General features: G+C 39.9%; 10 non-coding genes across 10 annotated transcripts; all 10 read left to right on the top strand.

Moving 5' to 3' along the window:
* Positions 1 to 2,423: 2,423 nt before the first annotated feature.
* LOC140029313 (5S ribosomal RNA) lies at positions 2,424 to 2,542 on the top strand. The gene has a single exon (XR_011833217.1). It is a non-coding gene; the product is annotated as a 5S ribosomal RNA (ribosomal RNA).
* A 1,135-nt stretch (positions 2,543 to 3,677) lies between these two features.
* LOC140029312 (5S ribosomal RNA) lies at positions 3,678 to 3,796 on the top strand. The gene has a single exon (XR_011833216.1). It is a non-coding gene; the product is annotated as a 5S ribosomal RNA (ribosomal RNA).
* Positions 3,797 to 4,921: 1,125 nt separating this feature from the next.
* Positions 4,922 to 5,040, top strand: LOC140029311 (5S ribosomal RNA). Its single transcript, XR_011833215.1, has one exon. It is a non-coding gene; the product is annotated as a 5S ribosomal RNA (ribosomal RNA).
* Positions 5,041 to 6,163: 1,123 nt separating this feature from the next.
* Positions 6,164 to 6,282, top strand: LOC140029310 (5S ribosomal RNA). The gene has a single exon (XR_011833214.1). It is a non-coding gene; the product is annotated as a 5S ribosomal RNA (ribosomal RNA).
* A 1,125-nt stretch (positions 6,283 to 7,407) lies between these two features.
* On the top strand, positions 7,408 to 7,526 carry LOC140029309 (5S ribosomal RNA). Its single transcript, XR_011833213.1, has one exon. It is a non-coding gene; the product is annotated as a 5S ribosomal RNA (ribosomal RNA).
* A 1,125-nt stretch (positions 7,527 to 8,651) lies between these two features.
* LOC140029308 (5S ribosomal RNA) lies at positions 8,652 to 8,770 on the top strand. Its single transcript, XR_011833212.1, has one exon. It is a non-coding gene; the product is annotated as a 5S ribosomal RNA (ribosomal RNA).
* Positions 8,771 to 9,905: 1,135 nt separating this feature from the next.
* LOC140030660 (5S ribosomal RNA) lies at positions 9,906 to 10,024 on the top strand. Its single transcript, XR_011834576.1, has one exon. It is a non-coding gene; the product is annotated as a 5S ribosomal RNA (ribosomal RNA).
* Positions 10,025 to 11,159: 1,135 nt separating this feature from the next.
* LOC140029306 (5S ribosomal RNA) lies at positions 11,160 to 11,278 on the top strand. Its single transcript, XR_011833210.1, has one exon. It is a non-coding gene; the product is annotated as a 5S ribosomal RNA (ribosomal RNA).
* Positions 11,279 to 12,403: 1,125 nt separating this feature from the next.
* On the top strand, positions 12,404 to 12,522 carry LOC140029305 (5S ribosomal RNA). The gene has a single exon (XR_011833209.1). It is a non-coding gene; the product is annotated as a 5S ribosomal RNA (ribosomal RNA).
* Positions 12,523 to 12,973: 451 nt separating this feature from the next.
* On the top strand, positions 12,974 to 13,092 carry LOC140029304 (5S ribosomal RNA). Its single transcript, XR_011833208.1, has one exon. It is a non-coding gene; the product is annotated as a 5S ribosomal RNA (ribosomal RNA).
* The last annotated feature ends 1,089 nt before the right edge of the window (positions 13,093 to 14,181 follow it).

The following is a 14,181-nucleotide window of genomic DNA, read 5'->3' as shown; positions in this document are numbered from 1 at the left end:
TGGAAGTGTGGACGCTTCGCTTTTGATATGTAATTGTTGGAATATTTGATTTATATTTGAGATTGTATATTGTAATTTAATTGAGGTTTGTAGTGAACGACTGAGTCCTGGCGAGAGCTGGGCAGGCGGCCCGCCAAACCCTCTGGTTCGCCATAGGGGGAGGTGGGGTCGTGACATGCAGTCTGTTCTCTTTCCCATTTTGCTTTAATAACGTTCCACCACGCTCGGGCCGGTCCTTCAAATTGGAACACTGCAAAGTTCACTTGCCTTTGCTCAGTGTAGTTTAGAGCTGTGAAGATGTTAACCATGGTTTCTACCCATTGTTCAGCTACGTTCGGATCGGGCCCTCCAAAGAATTTTTGAGGAGCAAACTTCTGGAACCTTTCAAGAGCCCTATCCTCGGCCATCTCAGGGTTCCGGGTTTGGTTTACGGGTATTTGGCCTTGTTGATCCACCAGTCTTGCCAAGATATCCGTCATTTGTTGCATTGTCGTCGCCATTTGGTCTCCAGTCACAACTCTCGGTCCCTGCTCTTGCTCGACTGACGTTTCCCTTTCTTCTCTTGGTTCCGAGGTCCGCTTAGTTCCACGGCCTCGACCACGTCCACGACCACGTCTCCCCTCCATATATTTTTTTTCCTCTCTCTTTTCTTTTCTTTTCCCCAAAAAGTAATATAGTGAATAAACGCAGTGAGTTGACTAGAATAACTAAATTCTAGCACACCAAATACACAAATAGACATATACATACATAACACACCATATATCAAGAAGACGTATCACATTAAACAAATAATCAAATGCGGTCAATGGTACACGTGTAGATGTTAACATACCACAAACAAGGACAAGGAGTAACAGTATAAGGACAAATCAAAGAAAATGGGGTATATTGTCCCAGTCCCAGTTAAAATAACCCCGTCCAGTCTCTCACGTCACTTTCTATTCACTAGATGTCCGCAGACCTCTTATACTCATTCTAGCCGGACAAAGCCTGTTCATGTTTCCAAAATACAAGTCTCAAGTACCTAGAAGCTAGCATCGCCACAACTCTGGAGTACTCGGGCACGAGAATCCGAAATAAGATAATTCACATCTCGAGTTGGCCAGTCCCAAGAATAAACCATCTACAATCGAAATTCCTACCAGACGTACCTATCTATGGTCCTCAAATACCACAAGAAAATTTAAGACCTATAACATCCACAATTCATAGCTTATGCTCGAACGAGTACTTACTCCTTCATACCTATTCACCACTCAGTCCAGATTCACTCCGCGCAGAGACCACGCGAAGTAGGCTCTGATACCACCTGTGACAGCCCCACCTCACTCTAAGGCGAACCAAAGGGTTCGGCGGACCGCCTGCCCAACTCTCGTCAGGACTCAGTCGAACCTCAATCAAATCCGAAATAAAACCAAAGCGAAACTTATATACATTTCTATCTCAAAAGGAAGTACAAATATCGAATATAAAAAGGTTCTCAATTCGTCATACATCCAGCCCGTGCCAAGCACTAGGGTGAGAATCATTACAAAACAAAAACTAGACTAGGCTAACCTACACTGGGCTCTCGTCCTTGCTCGCATCCCCCTGTTAAGGAAAACAAAACTAAAGAAAGCGGTCGATTTCGGGTCAACCCGTGGTGACCTGATATGACCCGATATGACCCGTTTACGAATTAAAAATAATTTAATAAACATAAAAATAATTTTATCTAACTAAACTATGTTATTCTTTTTTTCAAAGGCATTAATTACTTAATCCTAAACGAATTTATTTAATTTGTGTGAAGTTGAAATTATTATACTTGGACAAATAATATATTATATTATTTTTCACTTTTGTATTGTTTTAATTTATTTTATATTTTGCTTGGGATAAAACACTTTTACGGTGTTTAATTTATTTTAGATTTGATTTGGAATCATTTATTTAAATTTTTATTACTTGATTATGTAATTAGTTTTGTGAGAAATTGATTTTATTAGAAATTACAGTGATAAATTAATAAATTAAAATTAAGTTTCGGGTCATTTCGGGTCGACCCGCCGCCCCGTAAACCTGAAATTTTCGGGTTCGGGTCAGCATACCTGACCCGTCACGGGTTGGCGGGTCGGGGTTCGGGTCAACAGATTTTCTGGCGGGTCTGTTGACCCGAACCCGACCCGCCAACCTGATTTGGACTCGAATTGCCACCCCTAACTGCAAGCGTGAAGGATTGATTTCATGATAATTTAGAGTTGCGGGATGAGGGAAAAAAACAGGGTGCAAATCAATAACAAAAAAAAATATAAAGTAAATAAATAAAAGGATAAGAGGAAAATGCTTGAATTGACGCTTAAAATGAATTTCGGTCTAGAAAAGCCACACTGCTTCGCAGGACGGGGTAGTTTAAAAGAATAAAGCGAAAGGAACATGGCGGGTGCGATCATACCAGCACTAATGCACCGGATCCCATCAGAACTCCGAAGTTAAGCGTGCTTGGGCGAGAGTAGTACTAGGATGGGTGACCCCCTGGGAAGTCCTCGTGTTGCACCCCTCTCTTTTTTGTTTCGAAATCCAAATTTCCTATTCGTTCTTTATCCTGTAGTAATTTAGCTCCGTCGGAACGATTGCTTAATATTTTGCTTCTTGTCGAAGCGTGAAGGAGGATCTGAAGGCGCGAGACAAATCAGGAACGGTACGGCTCGATCAAAGCCCGGATCGTCGCTCAAATTTGTCGGCGCAAATGTATCACCGCAACTAGGGGTGGCAATTTTCGACACGACCTGAAAACACGACACGAACCTAACACGAAATTAATGGGTTTGGGTTGAGGTTTCGGGAATTCGGGTCAGAATCGGGTTGGACCCGATGAACCCGAAAAGAAAACCGGTCGATTTCGGGTCAACCCGTGGTGACCTGATATGACCCGATATGACCCGTTTACGAATTAAAAATAATTTAATAAACATAAAAATAATTTTATCTAACTAAACTAAGTTATTCTTTTTTTCAAAGGCATTAATTACTTAATCCTAAACGAATTTATTTAATTTGTGTGAAGTTGAAATTATTATACTTGGACAAATAATATATTATATTATTTTTCACTTTTGTATTGTTTTAATTTATTTTATATTTTGCTTGGGATAAAACACTTTTACGGTGTTTAATTTATTTTAGATTTGATTTGGAATCATTTATTTAAATTTTTATTACTTGATTATGTAATTAGTTTTGTGAGAAATTGATTTTATTAGAAATTACAGTGATAAATTAATAAATTAAAATTAAGTTTCGGGTCATTTCGGGTCGACCCGCCGCCCCGTAAACCTGAAATTTTCGGGTTCGGGTCAGCATACCTGACCCGTCACGGGTTGGCGGGTCGGGGTTCGGGTCAACAGATTTTCTGGCGGGTCTGTTGACCCGAACCCGACCCGCCAACCTGATTTGGACCCGAATTGCCACCCCTAACTGCAAGCGTGAAGGATTGATTTCATGATAATTTAGAGTTGCGGGATGAGGGAAAAAAACAGGGTGCAAATCAATAACAAAAAAAAATATAAAGTAAATAAATAAAAGGATAAGAGGAAAATGCTTGAATTGACGCTTAAAATGAATTTCGGTCTAGAAAAGCCACACTGCTTCGCAGGACGGGGTAGTTTAAAAGAATAAAGCGAAAGGAACATGGCGGGTGCGATCATACCAGCACTAATGCACCGGATCCCATCAGAACTCCGAAGTTAAGCGTGCTTGGGCGAGAGTAGTACTAGGATGGGTGACCCCCTGGGAAGTCCTCGTGTTGCACCCCTCTCTTTTTTGTTTCGAAATCCAAATTTCCTATTCGTTCTTTATCCTGTAGTAATTTAGCTCCGTCGGAACGATTGCTTAATATTTTGCTTCTTGTCGAAGCGTGAAGGAGGATCTGAAGGCGCGAGACAAATCAGGAACGGTACGGCTCGATCAAAGCCCGGATCGTCGCTCAAATTTGTCGGCGCAAATGTATCACCGCAACTAGGGGTGGCAATTTTCGACACGACCTGAAAACACGACACGAACCTAACACGAAATTAATGGGTTTGGGTTGAGGTTTCGGGAATTCGGGTCAGAATCGGGTTGGACCCGATGAACCCGAAAAGAAAACCGGTCGATTTCGGGTCAACCCGTGGTGACCTGATATGACCCGTTTACGAATTAAAAATAATTTAATAAACATAAAAATAATTTTATCTAACTAAACTAAGTTATTCTTTTTTTCAAAGGCATTAATTACTTAATCCTAAACGAATTTATTTAATTTGTGTGAAGTTGAAATTATTATACTTGGACAAATAATATATTATATTATTTTTCACTTTTGTATTGTTTTAATTTATTTTATATTTTGCTTGGGATAAAACACTTTTACGGTGTTTAATTTATTTTAGATTTGATTTGGAATCATTTATTTAAATTTTTATTACTTGATTATGTAATTAGTTTTGTGAGAAATTGATTTTATTAGAAATTACAGTGATAAATTAATAAATTAAAATTAAGTTTCGGGTCATTTCGGGTCGACCCGCCGCCCCGTAAACCTGAAATTTTCGGGTTCGGGTCAGCATACCTGACCCGTCACGGGTTGGCGGGTCGGGGTTCGGGTCAACAGATTTTCTGGCGGGTCTGTTGACCCGAACCCGACCCGCCAACCTGATTTGGACCCGAATTGCCACCCCTAACTGCAAGCGTGAAGGATTGATTTCATGATAATTTAGAGTTGCGGGATGAGGGAAAAAAACAGGGTGCAAATCAATAACAAAAAAAAATATAAAGTAAATAAATAAAAGGATAAGAGGAAAATGCTTGAATTGACGCTTAAAATGAATTTCGGTCTAGAAAAGCCACACTGCTTCGCAGGACGGGGTAGTTTAAAAGAATAAAGCGAAAGGAACATGGCGGGTGCGATCATACCAGCACTAATGCACCGGATCCCATCAGAACTCCGAAGTTAAGCGTGCTTGGGCGAGAGTAGTACTAGGATGGGTGACCCCCTGGGAAGTCCTCGTGTTGCACCCCTCTCTTTTTTGTTTCGAAATCCAAATTTCCTATTCGTTCTTTATCCTGTAGTAATTTAGCTCCGTCGGAACGATTGCTTAATATTTTGCTTCTTGTCGAAGCGTGAAGGAGGATCTGAAGGCGCGAGACAAATCAGGAACGGTACGGCTCGATCAAAGCCCGGATCGTCGCTCAAATTTGTCGGCGCAAATGTATCACCGCAACTAGGGGTGGCAATTTTCGACACGACCTGAAAACACGACACGAACCTAACACGAAATTAATGGGTTTGGGTTGAGGTTTCGGGAATTCGGGTCAGAATCGGGTTGGACCCGATGAACCCGAAAAGAAAACCGGTCGATTTCGGGTCAACCCGTGGTGACCTGATATGACCCGTTTACGAATTAAAAATAATTTAATAAACATAAAAATAATTTTATCTAACTAAACTAAGTTATTCTTTTTTTCAAAGGCATTAATTACTTAATCCTAAACGAATTTATTTAATTTGTGTGAAGTTGAAATTATTATACTTGGACAAATAATATATTATATTATTTTTCACTTTTGTATTGTTTTAATTTATTTTATATTTTGCTTGGGATAAAACACTTTTACGGTGTTTAATTTTTTAGATTTGATTTGGAATCATTTATTTAAATTTTTATTACTTGATTATGTAATTAGTTTTGTGAGAAATTGATTTTATTAGAAATTACAGTGATAAATTAATAAATTAAAATTAAGTTTCGGGTCATTTCGGGTCGACCCGCCGCCCCGTAAACCTGAAATTTTCGGGTTCGGGTCAGCATACCTGACCCGTCACGGGTTGGCGGGTCGGGGTTCGGGTCAACAGATTTTCTGGCGGGTCTGTTGACCCGAACCCGACCCGCCAACCTGATTTGGACCCGAATTGCCACCCCTAACTGCAAGCGTGAAGGATTGATTTCATGATAATTTAGAGTTGCGGGATGAGGGAAAAAAACAGGGTGCAAATCAATAACAAAAAAAAATATAAAGTAAATAAATAAAAGGATAAGAGGAAAATGCTTGAATTGACGCTTAAAATGAATTTCGGTCTAGAAAAGCCACACTGCTTCGCAGGACGGGGTAGTTTAAAAGAATAAAGCGAAAGGAACATGGCGGGTGCGATCATACCAGCACTAATGCACCGGATCCCATCAGAACTCCGAAGTTAAGCGTGCTTGGGCGAGAGTAGTACTAGGATGGGTGACCCCCTGGGAAGTCCTCGTGTTGCACCCCTCTCTTTTTTGTTTCGAAATCCAAATTTCCTATTCGTTCTTTATCCTGTAGTAATTTAGCTCCGTCGGAACGATTGCTTAATATTTTGCTTCTTGTCGAAGCGTGAAGGAGGATCTGAAGGCGCGAGACAAATCAGGAACGGTACGGCTCGATCAAAGCCCGGATCGTCGCTCAAATTTGTCGGCGCAAATGTATCACCGCAACTAGGGGTGGCAATTTTCGACACGACCTGAAAACACGACACGAACCTAACACGAAATTAATGGGTTTGGGTTGAGGTTTCGGGAATTCGGGTCAGAATCGGGTTGGACCCGATGAACCCGAAAAGAAAACCGGTCGATTTCGGGTCAACCCGTGGTGACCTGATATGACCCGTTTACGAATTAAAAATAATTTAATAAACATAAAAATAATTTTATCTAACTAAACTAAGTTATTCTTTTTTTCAAAGGCATTAATTACTTAATCCTAAACGAATTTATTTAATTTGTGTGAAGTTGAAATTATTATACTTGGACAAATAATATATTATATTATTTTTCACTTTTGTATTGTTTTAATTTATTTTATATTTTGCTTGGGATAAAACACTTTTACGGTGTTTAATTTATTTTAGATTTGATTTGGAATCATTTATTTAAATTTTTATTACTTGATTATGTAATTAGTTTTGTGAGAAATTGATTTTATTAGAAATTACAGTGATAAATTAATAAATTAAAATTAAGTTTCGGGTCATTTCGGGTCGACCCGCCGCCCCGTAAACCTGAAATTTTCGGGTTCGGGTCAGCATACCTGACCCGTCACGGGTTGGCGGGTCGGGGTTCGGGTCAACAGATTTTCTGGCGGGTCTGTTGACCCGAACCCGACCCGCCAACCTGATTTGGACCCGAATTGCCACCCCTAACTGCAAGCGTGAAGGATTGATTTCATGATAATTTAGAGTTGCGGGATGAGGGAAAAAAACAGGGTGCAAATCAATAACAAAAAAAAATATAAAGTAAATAAATAAAAGGATAAGAGGAAAATGCTTGAATTGACGCTTAAAATGAATTTCGGTCTAGAAAAGCCACACTGCTTCGCAGGACGGGGTAGTTTAAAAGAATAAAGCGAAAGGAACATGGCGGGTGCGATCATACCAGCACTAATGCACCGGATCCCATCAGAACTCCGAAGTTAAGCGTGCTTGGGCGAGAGTAGTACTAGGATGGGTGACCCCCTGGGAAGTCCTCGTGTTGCACCCCTCTCTTTTTTGTTTCGAAATCCAAATTTCCTATTCGTTCTTTATCCTGTAGTAATTTAGCTCCGTCGGAACGATTGCTTAATATTTTGCTTCTTGTCGAAGCGTGAAGGAGGATCTGAAGGCGCGAGACAAATCAGGAACGGTACGGCTCGATCAAAGCCCGGATCGTCGCTCAAATTTGTCGGCGCAAATGTATCACCGCAACTAGGGGTGGCAATTTTCGACACGACCTGAAAACACGACACGAACCTAACACGAAATTAATGGGTTTGGGTTGAGGTTTCGGGAATTCGGGTCAGAATCGGGTTGGACCCGATGAACCCGAAAAGAAAACCGGTCGATTTCGGGTCAACCCGTGGTGACCTGATATGACCCGTTTACGAATTAAAAATAATTTAATAAACATAAAAATAATTTTATCTAACTAAACTAAGTTATTCTTTTTTTCAAAGGCATTAATTACTTAATCCTAAACGAATTTATTTAATTTGTGTGAAGTTGAAATTATTATACTTGGACAAATAATATATTATATTATTTTTCACTTTTGTATTGTTTTAATTTATTTTATATTTTGCTTGGGATAAAACACTTTTACGGTGTTTAATTTATTTTAGATTTGATTTGGAATCATTTATTTAAATTTTTATTACTTGATTATGTAATTAGTTTTGTGAGAAATTGATTTTATTAGAAATTACAGTGATAAATTAATAAATTAAAATTAAGTTTCGGGTCATTTCGGGTCGACCCGCCGCCCCGTAAACCTGAAATTTTCGGGTTCGGGTCAGCATACCTGACCCGTCACGGGTTGGCGGGTCGGGGTTCGGGTCAACAGATTTTCTGGCGGGTCTGTTGACCCGAACCCGACCCGCCAACCTGATTTGGACCCGAATTGCCACCCCTAACTGCAAGCGTGAAGGATTGATTTCATGATAATTTAGAGTTGCGGGATGAGGGAAAAAAACAGGGTGCAAATCAATAACAAAAAAAAATATAAAGTAAATAAATAAAAGGATAAGAGGAAAATGCTTGAATTGACGCTTAAAATGAATTTCGGTCTAGAAAAGCCACACTGCTTCGCAGGACGGGGTAGTTTAAAAGAATAAAGCGAAAGGAACATGGCGGGTGCGATCATACCAGCACTAATGCACCGGATCCCATCAGAACTCCGAAGTTAAGCGTGCTTGGGCGAGAGTAGTACTAGGATGGGTGACCCCCTGGGAAGTCCTCGTGTTGCACCCCTCTCTTTTTTGTTTCGAAATCCAAATTTCCTATTCGTTCTTTATCCTGTAGTAATTTAGCTCCGTCGGAACGATTGCTTAATATTTTGCTTCTTGTCGAAGCGTGAAGGAGGATCTGAAGGCGCGAGACAAATCAGGAACGGTACGGCTCGATCAAAGCCCGGATCGTCGCTCAAATTTGTCGGCGCAAATGTATCACCGCAACTAGGGGTGGCAATTTTCGACACGACCTGAAAACACGACACGAACCTAACACGAAATTAATGGGTTTGGGTTGAGGTTTCGGGAATTCGGGTCAGAATCGGGTTGGACCCGATGAACCCGAAAAGAAAACCGGTCGATTTCGGGTCAACCCGTGGTGACCTGATATGACCCGATATGACCCGTTTACGAATTAAAAATAATTTAATAAACATAAAAATAATTTTATCTAACTAAACTAAGTTATTCTTTTTTTCAAAGGCATTAATTACTTAATCCTAAACGAATTTATTTAATTTGTGTGAAGTTGAAATTATTATACTTGGACAAATAATATATTATATTATTTTTCACTTTTGTATTGTTTTAATTTATTTTATATTTTGCTTGGGATAAAACACTTTTACGGTGTTTAATTTATTTTAGATTTGATTTGGAATCATTTATTTAAATTTTTATTACTTGATTATGTAATTAGTTTTGTGAGAAATTGATTTTATTAGAAATTACAGTGATAAATTAATAAATTAAAATTAAGTTTCGGGTCATTTCGGGTCGACCCGCCGCCCCGTAAACCTGAAATTTTCGGGTTCGGGTCAGCATACCTGACCCGTCACGGGTTGGCGGGTCGGGGTTCGGGTCAACAGATTTTCTGGCGGGTCTGTTGACCCGAACCCGACCCGCCAACCTGATTTGGACCCGAATTGCCACCCCTAACTGCAAGCGTGAAGGATTGATTTCATGATAATTTAGAGTTGCGGGATGAGGGAAAAAAACAGGGTGCAAATCAATAACAAAAAAAAATATAAAGTAAATAAATAAAAGGATAAGAGGAAAATGCTTGAATTGACGCTTAAAATGAATTTCGGTCTAGAAAAGCCACACTGCTTCGCAGGACGGGGTAGTTTAAAAGAATAAAGCGAAAGGAACATGGCGGGTGCGATCATACCAGCACTAATGCACTGGATCCCATCAGAACTCCGAAGTTAAGCGTGCTTGGGCGAGAGTAGTACTAGGATGGGTGACCCCCTGGGAAGTCCTCGTGTTGCACCCCTCTCTTTTTTGTTTCGAAATCCAAATTTCCTATTCGTTCTTTATCCTGTAGTAATTTAGCTCCGTCGGAACGATTGCTTAATATTTTGCTTCTTGTCGAAGCGTGAAGGAGGATCTGAAGGCGCGAGACAAATCAGGAACGGTACGGCTCGATCAAAGCCCGGATCGTCGCTCAAATTTGTCGGCGCAAATGTATCACCGCAACTAGGGGTGGCAATTTTCGACACGACCTGAAAACACGACACGAACCTAACACGAAATTAATGGGTTTGGGTTGAGGTTTCGGGAATTCGGGTCAGAATCGGGTTGGACCCGATGAACCCGAAAAGAAAACCGGTCGATTTCGGGTCAACCCGTGGTGACCTGATATGACCCGATATGACCCGTTTACGAATTAAAAATAATTTAATAAACATAAAAATAATTTTATCTAACTAAACTAAGTTATTCTTTTTTTCAAAGGCATTAATTACTTAATCCTAAACGAATTTATTTAATTTGTGTGAAGTTGAAATTATTATACTTGGACAAATAATATATTATATTATTTTTCACTTTTGTATTGTTTTAATTTATTTTATATTTTGCTTGGGATAAAACACTTTTACGGTGTTTAATTTATTTTAGATTTGATTTGGAATCATTTATTTAAATTTTTATTACTTGATTATGTAATTAGTTTTGTGAGAAATTGATTTTATTAGAAATTACAGTGATAAATTAATAAATTAAAATTAAGTTTCGGGTCATTTCGGGTCGACCCGCCGCCCCGTAAACCTGAAATTTTCGGGTTCGGGTCAGCATACCTGACCCGTCACGGGTTGGCGGGTCGGGGTTCGGGTCAACAGATTTTCTGGCGGGTCTGTTGACCCGAACCCGACCCGCCAACCTGATTTGGACCCGAATTGCCACCCCTAACTGCAAGCGTGAAGGATTGATTTCATGATAATTTAGAGTTGCGGGATGAGGGAAAAAAACAGGGTGCAAATCAATAACAAAAAAAAATATAAAGTAAATAAATAAAAGGATAAGAGGAAAATGCTTGAATTGACGCTTAAAATGAATTTCGGTCTAGAAAAGCCACACTGCTTCGCAGGACGGGGTAGTTTAAAAGAATAAAGCGAAAGGAACATGGCGGGTGCGATCATACCAGCACTAATGCACCGGATCCCATCAGAACTCCGAAGTTAAGCGTGCTTGGGCGAGAGTAGTACTAGGATGGGTGACCCCCTGGGAAGTCCTCGTGTTGCACCCCTCTCTTTTTTGTTTCGAAATCCAAATTTCCTATTCGTTCTTTATCCTGTAGTAATTTAGCTCCGTCGGAACGATTGCTTAATATTTTGCTTCTTGTCGAAGCGTGAAGGAGGATCTGAAGGCGCGAGACAAATCAGGAACGGTACGGCTCGATCAAAGCCCGGATCGTCGCTCAAATTTGTCGGCGCAAATGTATCACCGCAACTAGGGGTGGCAATTTTCGACACGACCTGAAAACACGACACGAACCTAACACGAAATTAATGGGTTTGGGTTGAGGTTTCGGGAATTCGGGTCAGAATCGGGTTGGACCCGATGAACCCGAAAAGAAAACCGGTCGATTTCGGGTCAACCCGTGGTGACCTGATATGACCCGTTTACGAATTAAAAATAATTTAATAAACATAAAAATAATTTTATCTAACTAAACTAAGTTATTCTTTTTTTCAAAGGCATTAATTACTTAATCCTAAACGAATTTATTTAATTTGTGTGAAGTTGAAATTATTATACTTGGACAAATAATATATTATATTATTTTTCACTTTTGTATTGTTTTAATTTATTTTATATTTTGCTTGGGATAAAACACTTTTACGGTGTTTAATTTATTTTAGATTTGATTTGGAATCATTTATTTAAATTTTTATTACTTGATTATGTAATTAGTTTTGTGAGAAATTGATTTTATTAGAAATTACAGTGATAAATTAATAAATTAAAATTAAGTTTCGGGTCATTTCGGGTCGACCCGCCGCCCCGTAAACCTGAAATTTTCGGGTTCGGGTCAGCATACCTGACCCGTCACGGGTTGGCGGGTCGGGGTTCGGGTCAACAGATTTTCTGGCGGGTCTGTTGACCCGAACCCGACCCGCCAACCTGATTTGGACCCGAATTGCCACCCCTAACTGCAAGCGTGAAGGATTGATTTCATGATAATTTAGAGTTGCGGGATGAGGGAAAAAAACAGGGTGCAAATCAATAACAAAAAAAAATATAAAGTAAATAAATAAAAGGATAAGAGGAAAATGCTTGAATTGACGCTTAAAATGAATTTCGGTCTAGAAAAGCCACACTGCTTCGCAGGACGGGGTAGTTTAAAAGAATAAAGCGAAAGGAACATGGCGGGTGCGATCATACCAGCACTAATGCACCGGATCCCATCAGAACTCCGAAGTTAAGCGTGCTTGGGCGAGAGTAGTACTAGGATGGGTGACCCCCTGGGAAGTCCTCGTGTTGCACCCCTCTCTTTTTTGTTTCGAAATCCAAATTTCCTATTCGTTCTTTATCCTGTAGTAATTTAGCTCCGTCGGAACGATTGCTTAATATTTTGCTTCTTGTCGAAGCGTGAAGGAGGATCTGAAGGCGCGAGACAAATCAGGAACGGTACGGCTCGATCAAAGCCCGGATCGTCGCTCAAATTTGTCGGCGCAAATGTATCACCGCAACTAGGGGTGGCAATTTTCGACACGACCTGAAAACACGACACGAACCTAACACGAAATTAATGGGTTTGGGTTGAGGTTTCGGGAATTCGGGTCAGAATCGGGTTGGACCCGATGAACCCGAAAAGAAAACCGGTCGATTTCGGGTCAACCCGTGGTGACCTGATATGACCCGTTTACGAATTAAAAATAATTTAATAAACATAAAAATAATTTTATCTAACTAAAGAATAACGCGAAAGGAACATGGCGGGTGCGATCATACCAGCACTAATGCACCGGATCCCATCAGAACTCCGAAGTTAAGCGTGCTTGGGCGAGAGTAGTACTAGGATGGGTGACCCCCTGGGAAGTCCTCGTGTTGCACCCCTCTCTTTTTTGTTTCGAAATCCAAATTTCCTATTCGTTCTTTATCCTGTAGTAATTTAGCTCCGTCGGAACGATTGCTTAATATTTTGCTTCTTGTCGAAGCGTGAAGGAGGATCTGAAGGCGCGAGACAAATCAGGAACGGTACGGCTCGATCAAAGCCCGGATCGTCGCTCAAATTTGTCGGCGCAAATGTATCACCGCAACTAGGGGTGGCAATTTTCGACACGACACGAACCTAACACGAAATTAATGGGTTTGGGTTGAGGTTTCGGGAATTCGGGTCAGAATCGGGTTGGACCCGATGAACCCGAAAAGAAAACCGGTCGATTTCGGGTCAACCCGTGGTGACCTGATATGACCCGATATGACCCGTTTACGAATTAAAAATAATTTAATAAACATAAAAATAATTTTATCTAACTAAACTAAGTTATTCTTTTTTTCAAAGGCATTAATTACTTAATCCTAAACGAATTTATTTAATTTGTGTGAAGTTGAAATTATTATACTTGGACAAATAATATATTATATTATTTTTCACTTTTGTATTGTTTTAATTTATTTTATATTTTGCTTGGGATAAAACACTTTTACGGTGTTTAATTTATTTTAGATTTGATTTGGAATCATTTATTTAAATTTTTATTACTTGATTATGTAATTAGTTTTGTGAGAAATTGATTTTATTAGAAATTACAGTGATAAATTAATAAATTAAAATTAAGTTTCGGGTCATTTCGGGTCGACCCCGCCGCCCCGTAAACCTGAAATTTTCGGGTTCGGGTCAGCATACCTGACCCGTCACGGGTTGGCGGGTCGGGGTTCGGGTCAACAGATTTTCTGGCGGGTCTGTTGACCCGAACCCGACCCGCCAACCTGATTTGGACCCGAATTGCCACCCCTAACTGCAAGCGTGAAGGATTGATTTCATGATAATTTAGAGTTGCGGGATGAGGGAAAAAAACAGGGTGCAAATCAATAACAAAAAAAAATATAAAGTAAATAAATAAAAGGATAAGAGGAAAATGCTTGAATTGACGCTTAAAATGAATTTCGGTCTAGAAAAGCCACACTGCTTCGCAGGACGGG

This window comes from Coffea arabica, chromosome 11e (assembly GCF_036785885.1).
Source record: "Coffea arabica cultivar ET-39 chromosome 11e, Coffea Arabica ET-39 HiFi, whole genome shotgun sequence".
Classification (NCBI taxonomy): domain Eukaryota; kingdom Viridiplantae; phylum Streptophyta; class Magnoliopsida; order Gentianales; family Rubiaceae; genus Coffea; species Coffea arabica.
This window is presented reverse-complemented; position numbering and strand designations above follow the sequence as displayed.